General features: G+C 40.9%; 1 long non-coding RNA gene across 1 annotated transcript in view; it reads left to right on the top strand.

Moving 5' to 3' along the window:
- The first annotated feature begins 1,954 nt into the window (after window positions 1–1,954).
- Window positions 1,955–7,855, top strand: part of LOC123379008 — a 77,272-nt gene continuing 71,371 nt past the window's right edge. Inside the window, exon 1 of the long non-coding RNA XR_006582885.1 lies at window positions 1,955–2,449. This is a non-coding gene — a long non-coding RNA (uncharacterized LOC123379008). The remainder of the gene's footprint in view (window positions 2,450–7,855) is intronic.

Here is a 7,855-nt window from a genome sequence, read left to right as displayed (position 1 = left end):
TTAAAATCTTTGGAGCAGCGGGGGCATCGAGCTTTTATTGCAGTTTCCCCATGTGATCTCTTAGATGAGGGGAGAGTGCGGGCAATGTGCTTGTGCCCCTGCTGTCACTGCTTCTCAGTTTAGAAAAAGGCTGAGGAATTGGGGTATCCTACTTCTTCTTTTTTTCTTTCTTTCTTTCTTTATTTATTTTTATATGAAATTTATTGACAAATTGGTTTCCATACAACACCCAGTGCTCATCCCAAAAGGTGCCCTCCTCAATACCCATCACCCACCCTCTCCTCCCTCCCACCCCCCATCAACCCTCAGTTTGTTCTCAGTTTTTAACAGTCTCTTATGCTTTGGCTCTCTCCCACTCTAACCTCTTTTTTTTTTTCTTCCGCTCCCCCATGAGTTCCTGTTAAGTTTCTCAGGATCCACATAAGAGTGAAACCATATGGTATCTGTCTTTCTCTGTATGGCTTATTTCACTTAGCATCACACTCTCCAGTTCCATCCATGTTGCTACAAAAGGCCATATTTCATTTTTTCTCATTGCCACGTAGAATTCCATTGTGTATATAAACCACAATTTCTTTATCCATTCATCAGTTGATGGACATTTAGGCTCTTTCCATAATTTGGCTATTGTTGAGAGTCCTGCTATGAACATTGGGGTACAAGTGCCCCTATGCATCAGTAATCCTGTATCCCTTGGATAAATTCCTAGCAGTGCTATTGCTGGGTCATAGGGTAGGTCTATTTTTAATTTTCTGAGGAACCTCCACACTGTTTTCCAGAGTGGCTGCACCAATTTGCATTCCCACCAACAGTGCAAGAGGGTTCCCATTTCTCCACATCCTCTCCAGCATCTATAGTCTCCTGATTTGTTCATTTTGGCCACTCTGACTGGCGTGAGGTGAGGGTATCCTACTTCTAATGTGGGGACCTGTGCCTGCAGAGTAGTCTGGAAGGGTGCATTTTGGGGGTGGCCAGGATGTCTTACCTAAGCCTACTCCTTTGCTCCCTTCTAGTGGAGAAAAGGGAGACAGTGAGAAGCCATATCTGTCCGCATAATATACAGCAGCTTATAACCCATCCCACCCCTTCCTGAGCTCCCCAGAGGGTTCTATTGTAGTCACTGGGAGTGATATTGCTAAGGGTGGCCCTCCCTTTGGGTTTGTGGGGGGAAAATACCCCTGAATGTAATAATGAAGTCATCCCTGCTGAAATCAAAACCACAATGAGATCACTTCACACCTGTCATAATGGCTAAAATCAGCAACACAAGAAACAATAGATGTTAGTGAGGATGCGGAGAAAGGGGAACCCTCTTACACTGTTGGTGGGCATGCAGATTGGTACTGCCACTCTGGAAAACAGTGTGGGGTTTCCTCAAAAGGTTAAAAATGAAACTACCCAGTACCACCACTCAGTATTTACTGAAATGACACAAAAATACTAATTCAAAGGGATGCATGTACCCCGATATTTATAGCAGTATTATTTACAATAGCCAAATTATGGAAACAAGTCTCAGTGTCCATCAACTGATGAATAGATAGGGAAGAGGTGGTCCCTAACATATAGGGTGTTTCATATATACAATGGAATATCACTCAGCCATCAGAAAGAATGAAATCTTGCTACATGCAACAATGTGCATGGAGCTAGAGAGTATTATGCTAAGCAAGATAAGCCAGTCAGAGAAAAAGAAATACCATATGATTTCACTCGGATGTGAAATTTAAGAAACACAACAAACGAACAAAGAGGAAAAAAAAGAGAGAAGGCGGGGGGGGGGGGGGGGGGGCAAACCAAAACAACAGACTCTTAACTGTTGAAAACAAACTGATAGTTACCAGAGGGGAGATGGGAGGGAGGATGGGTAAAATCGGTGATGGGGTTAAGGAGTGCACTTGTTGTGATGAGCACCAGGTGTGGTATGAAAATGTCGAGTCACAATATTATACACGTGAAACTAATATTACACAGTTCGCTAACTCACTGGAATTTAAATAAAAACTTAAAAAAGATGCAGAGAACGAAACTTAGGGAGCCACAGACAGTAGACCCTATGTGCATCCTGACTGGAAGGTTGCAAGTCTGCTCAGAAAGAGGGTCCCTCAAACACACAGCCTGTTTGTTGGCTCGCCTAGGCACTAGGGTTTAGGTCAGAGTTTTAGGGAGAAAGTGCAAATTCAAGGATGGGAACAGATGTTTCTCATCTTGAAGACTGTCCAGATGCTGCCACTTGAAAAGAGGAAAGAAGCAACTAATTCAGCAGGGCTGGGGAATTGAGAGTTTGATGCCAGGCTGTAAGTTGCTTGCGGAAACCTCGAGTTCCCGTCGCTGCTGTTGTACGGATGCCAGCTCCCTCCAGTCTGGGAGCATTCCCCAAACAGATAGTGCCGGCACTCACGCCAGGTACCGCACAGGAAGCTGCAAATGCATGAAGCGCACACCTCTGGTAAGAAACAAGTTTAACCTTCTTCTGACATGGTGCTGGTGGTAAGAGGGTGTCAGTGTTTTAAACGGTATGCTTGGTTGTAGTCATCTAGGAAACGAAAGGGCCACAGAGAAAACTGCTTGCTAACAGACAAAAGCGCTTTGTCCTGCCCAGGGAGAGAAGTTGTTTCTGTTCTCTGCTTAGAGGTAAAAAGAGCGAGATCAAGAGGTCAGGTGGGGGGAAAGGTAAAGCAAGGAGATGTTTTATGTAAGCAACTACCCGAGCCCGGAACCTTCATCCTCTTAGGCTCCAAGTCCTCTGACTTGGTTCCAGTCACAGACGCGGTGTATCTGGAGGTAGCAAGATGGTTGAAGCAGCCGGTGTTTCTTAGGAGAGCAAATAAATGAAAGAATCTAAAGAAGATCTCATCAAATGAATCTGTCTGATCCTAGGACCTTGGCTTCTGTTACAACCCTCCTGTTCCTTCCCATCTTTCTACCTTTCCTGTATGCATCTCTGGCAAATCATCAGATATTTACAATCCAAACATTCCAGGAATTTAATTTGAATTGTCTGCTCCTAAGGACGTCACAGATGAGATTCTTCAATTATCAAAATATGTGTGCCTCTAGACCCACGTGGCAGATAACGAGGCTAGCTTGCTCAGCAATCATTCTACCTCTCTTGTAGCCTACTTCTCTGTCTGCAGTCGTTTGCTGTCTAAAGGCTAGTTTTCCCAGATTTTTAGGCACATAAAATTCCAGGCAATTTAGATTCTGTCAATCAGATCCCCAAAAACTCTGAATGTATGCTGTGTTTCGTAGGAGTGGAATAGGGTGTATGGCATAGAGTTTTCTGGTGCAGTTAGCGCAGAGGTTATAGAGGACTGGAGTAGTCAGGTGTTTTGGTAGCTTCTTGATTCAGTGGGTTCTTGAAGAGTCCTCTGTTCCCTTTGCAGTCTAGCTCTTATGTATATACAGTTTGGGAAATTATTCCTGAAGACCCTCAGTGACTGTTGCGTAGGGTCTACCAATGAACATGGGGGCCATAATCATCTCTTTGGTCTAAACCAGCTAAGAACCTGATTGTTAACTTGCTCCACTTTATCGTTGGACCTAGAAACAAGGCGAAAAGAAAAATTCTGTGGGAAGAAACCAGACAAAATGTATGCTCCTTTCTCAGACATTCTATTTATGCTAATGAGAGATTGACGAAAGGATAAATCTATACAGCTGTGGGTGTCACCATTTTCATTCCCAAACTAGATTGCACTAAGTTCGTAAAAATCTATCCTGCAAGCTCCAGGTCACATTTATTCAGCAGAGTCTTAGGTCCCCCAAATTATATTTTTATGTAGCATTTACAAAAATACTTAATGACCTTTGACCCAAGGGGCCCAGTCACGACCCTCATTGTTAGATGTGCAGCCAGGTCCATTGGTTTTCTCATTCTCTGAAAAATATTCTGAGGGGCGCCTGGGAGGCTCAGTTGATGAAGTGTCCAACTCTTCATGCCGGCTCAAGTTATGATGTATGGTTTGTGAGACTGAACCCACACTGGGCTCCTCACTAACAGTGCAGAGCCTGCTTGGGATTCTTTCTCTGCCCCTCTGAAGTTCATGTGCATATGTGTTCTCTCTCTCTCTCTCTCTCTCTCTCTCTCTCTCTCTCTCTCTCGCAAAATAAACGTTAAAAAAAGTTCTTGTATTCTTAGTTGTAGGCTTTTGTTTAGGATCCTATGAGCTCAGATCCCAAAATACAGTAGAAGCTACTCTGTTTGAAGAACTGTAAATAATATAATTTTCTTCAAACTGATTGTACATGATTGGAGTTTTATTGGAATATAAAAAAAAATTAGTTACACACAAAAAAAATTATTATATAATAAAACAAAAAAAAGTAATTGGAAAATCTTACCTTGGAATTACCTTATATATGCATATTCTCATTAATCACCCAGTAAGGAGAATACAAGGAGAATCCCAGGTTACCATACTTAATAAATTCTCACTGCCTGTGTTACCCATTCTCTTCAGCATGTGGTCCATTCTAACTTAAAACAGTTTCTGGTACATGCTCACATAAAGTGATGAGAGAGCGTTAGCATATAATCAGAGAATTCTAACCCCCAGAATAGTGTAATTGCCAAAAATGAGAATAAACTTGAAATACAGAAAAGAGAATTGTTCTATCAGTGAAAAAGTAATTTTACCCTTGTGAAGAAGATAATATGATTAAAAAAAAACAAAAAAGATCTATTTTTCTACTTAACATATATTTCAGAAGCATAAAATGGCATTTATTAGGCCAAAATATGATTGGGATCTCTGAAAATGAAACTTGTAAGAAGCAGCTTTAGAGGTTGTATTAGAACAGATTAGAAATAAAAATAGATACGGTTTCTCGGAGCATGTCTTATTAGCAGGCAGGTTGTCTGTTAGTTTGGGCATGCAGAAGGAAACCAGGGGTAGAAATGAAATCCCAAAAAGCTCTTGGGAGGACAATATGAAAAAATGAGATCATAAGAAACCCATTGCCTAAATAAAGGTGACAAAATTGAAAAAAAAAAAAAAAAGGCCAGAATAGGACTTTAAAAATAAAATCTATAGGGGCACATGAGTGTCTCAGTAAGTTAAGTGTCCAACTCTAGATTTCGGTTCAGGTCACGATCTCATGGCTGTGAGCTCCAGCGGGACATGTGGCTCCGTGCTGGGCATGGACATTGTTTGGGCCCTCTGTCCTTCCCTCGCTTGCCAGCACAGGCTCTCTTTCTCTAAAAAAGAAAATAAAAAGCATAAATCTCTAAAGGAGAGAATAAGGTCAATTCTTCTTATCCCAAATGAGAAGCCATCTGTTTTTCACCTACCATTTACTTAGCAATGACTTTTAGGTCAGACTTGGACTAAGCAATTGTTAATATAATATTAATCACCATAAGACATCTCTAAGTCTTGAACGTGTGCTGGACCCTGTTAGGTGCTACAAGAATATAATCTTAATCCTCACAATAATCTCAGGATTATCTCAGGAGACAAGTATAACTATTAACTCCTTTTTGTGTCTAAAAGAGCTGGAAAGAGAGTTTGAGGAAACAACTGAAGGTCCTAGCTCACACTTGATACTGTTAACTTCTATAGTACCCTAATTTTTTCATGGCCTTATCCTTAGAACTAAAACTAGTACCAAATTGTACCAAATAGATATGTTCACCTATGTGACTGTTCTTAAGTCAAAGCACAAGAAACACATTTAAACACCAAACAAATAAAAATTGAGTGAGAATCCACCAGTGTATCAGTTAGGACATTTACCTGACAAAGACGAACTAAGCCTTTAGTCCAAACGTATATAAGCAAAACAACACAAAAAAGAAGAAAGAATTATGGAAAGAAAAAAGAAAAAAGGAGCTCAGTGGCTGAGAAAACTGAGAAGCACAGGAGGCAGTGTTGCTTTTCAGGCAACCACTGCTGCAGAGATTCTGACAATGACCCCAGGCCTTGAACCTGCCCTCCTCCGGCCTCCAGGTCCTCTCTGCCTTGGTTCCAGTTGCAGCCAGGCCCTACCTGGCAGAAGCAAGATGGTTGAAGCAGATTCAGTCCTTATCCTTCCAACTTTGAGTCAAACTACATCTAGAGTTCACTGGGACTCAGAGTAGCAATGTGTCACTCAAATCACATGGGTCGAGTCATGTTGATGGCATCAATGTGTCCAGAGAAAAGGCTTGTTGTGGTTGGATTAGGCTGAGGGTGTGTATGAATGGGGCTTACTATGCTACAAGAGTCCAGTATAAAAGGAAGGCAGTGCCCTAACTAAAACTCAAGGCTCACTAACAAAAGAAGAAAATGGATGTGAAATGGTCATAAAACCAAAGTAGTCAAATACTCACTCTTCTAGCAACTGAAGTCACCATTTCTTGATTTTCTTCATCTCTAAAATGAAGTGTTGACCTAGATGATTTCTAATCTCTGAGTCCACAAAGTTCTATGGGAAGTCCCAAATCATGAGCATTATTTGTTGGCAAACCCCTACTTGTGTATCTGATTTACTTTTCCTTTTAATGCCAGTCTGCCAGGTACTGTGGCCTCTGGTGTTCGCAGCTTACTCTATTCCTCCTCCTTGGGAAGACTCCTGTGCTCCATCTAGACTTCTCTGAGTCCTTCGCTTTGCCTTCCACAAATAACATCTTTTCTTGTGCCACTTCTAGTGCTTGGTGAATATAGATAGATATACATATGTTTAGCACATAGTATGTTCAATGAATATCTTTAATGAAAACAGGTTATCATAACTGTTACTGCATTAATAAATTACCAGCCCTTACTAACACGCTTGCATTCTTTAATGGCTGATACAACGACTTCAATCGTAACAGTAACTCTATTGTGGGATTTGCAGTGGGTATCTTTCATGACCTTTAAATTCAGCCTCTTAAACTGTAGGTAAAAGGAAGCCCTTCTAATTATGCAGTCATAAAAACCCATACCCAGAAAATGATACTAATGTAATATTTTATGAGCTGTTAAGTTCTACGGGGCAAGGGTTTTATCTTATCTTCACATGTCCTAATGCCTAGCACACAGTCAGAATTTAATTGGTGTGGGATAAATGCTGTCACCTAGTGCCCCAGAATTGTCAACCCATAAGGTGAATATATATAAGCAACATCAACATTTTTATGACCCTATCATTCATTCATCCAGTAAAAACGTGCAAGACAGTGTTGTAGTACTCAAGATATAAAGGTGAATAAGATAGACAAAATGCTATTTTTATAAAGCTTATATTCCACTGGAGAGACAGGAAGTGAATTAATAAATACAATGTTAGAAAGTGATGTGTGCTACAAAGAACATCATTCAGGGGAGAGGAAGTAGGGAAAGATAGGAATAGTGTTGGTTTAGGAAAGGTGTCCAAAGGTTACCTCTAATGAGGGGATTTTGAGCAGATACTCTTTATCTGGTCCTCACTGCACAAAGCAGGAAAGTTTGCATTGTCACATTTCATATCAGAAGCTCTACAAAAGCAGGAGCTACATTCGAGATAGACAATATCTGAATTACTCCAAATTCCAGTCTACTGATTCTTTTGTAATTACTGATAAAAAGTGTCAAAATGAGATGTATTATAGTTACAGAAAGAATAAAACTTGTTCTCAGAGAAATTTAGGATGAAAGAAGCAATGAAAGTGGTGTCAAAAAGGTAATGATCCTTTGCAGCAACATGCTGATTGCAGCTTTGCTCTGCTGGGGAGGGTAGTCTGGGATGCCGCTCAGGCAGTGGAACCCCGGACATGAGGGTTCTCAAGGCCTTGCTGCCTCAGGACATTCACTAAAGATGCAAATACATGTTCTTCCCTCATTATTATTCATGATAGCCCCCAACAGACTCTTATAAAGCAAAACATCATTCACTAAGCTCAGTATCCATG

Source organism: Felis catus, chromosome A1 (genome assembly GCF_018350175.1).
Source record: "Felis catus isolate Fca126 chromosome A1, F.catus_Fca126_mat1.0, whole genome shotgun sequence".
Classification (NCBI taxonomy): domain Eukaryota; kingdom Metazoa; phylum Chordata; class Mammalia; order Carnivora; family Felidae; genus Felis; species Felis catus.
The sequence above is the reverse complement of the archived record's forward strand: the minus strand, read 5'-3'. Positions and strand labels throughout refer to the sequence as shown.